Here is an 896-nt window from a genome sequence, read left to right as displayed (position 1 = left end):
CCTACCCCCACCCCTACCCCTACCCTATCCCAAACAACCTTCCCCTACCCCTTTCCCTACCCCTTTCCCTACCCTACCCCTAACACCCTTATCCATATCTTTACCCTTACCCCATACCCCAACACCTACTCCTACCCATACCCTTATCCTTACCCCTACCCCAACACCTACCCCTACCCCTCAACAGCAAGCTTCATGCACTTTACAATCTATATACATGTATTATCATTTCCCCAGCTTGCTGCAGACTCTTGAACACTCAGAAATTTGCTCGGCATTCCTGGAAGCATACAGTGCAAGCTGCAGATTAACCGCTCAACACTAACAAACTGACACGATCTTTCCCTGTCTACAACCTGGTACCCATTCCCACCTTGGTGAAATGAGGAAAATTTGTTCGAAGTACCTTTCCCAAGGTCACATTGTTGGGCTCTTGACAGGGTTCGAACCTACGAACTTAAAATTGCAGGCTAAACAGCGTAACCACTAGACCACCGACGCCACAATCAAAAGTGTGTCTAGTGTAAGTGAAGAATTGTCATACGAAACAGAATACGGTCGGTCCTGCTCTAACGGCCACCTGTTTAAGACAATCACCTGCCCAAATGACCACTACCTACCAATGGCGCCCTCCAACCACCCACACAGACAGAAACAACAGAGGGGAAGTGAAGAAGCAGGACCTACCAGAGGCGCCCTCCAACCACCCGAACATTTTGACATCAGAGTGACCAGAAGTGCATTGACAATGACAGCAGCAGATGTGTTCGTGGAAACGTTTTCGCAACTTCGTGGTGTCGTGTGATTCTTCGAGTCGAGCAACGAGGAAAAACTGGCAAGGTCTCTTCCCCTTTGTCCAGGACAGTCGGCAGTTTGTGAGTTTTTCAATTTTCTTA

Source organism: Aplysia californica, unplaced genomic scaffold, assembly GCF_000002075.1.
Source record: "Aplysia californica isolate F4 #8 unplaced genomic scaffold, AplCal3.0 scaffold01837, whole genome shotgun sequence".
Lineage (NCBI taxonomy): Eukaryota > Metazoa > Mollusca > Gastropoda > Aplysiida > Aplysiidae > Aplysia > Aplysia californica.
This window is presented reverse-complemented; position numbering follows the sequence as displayed.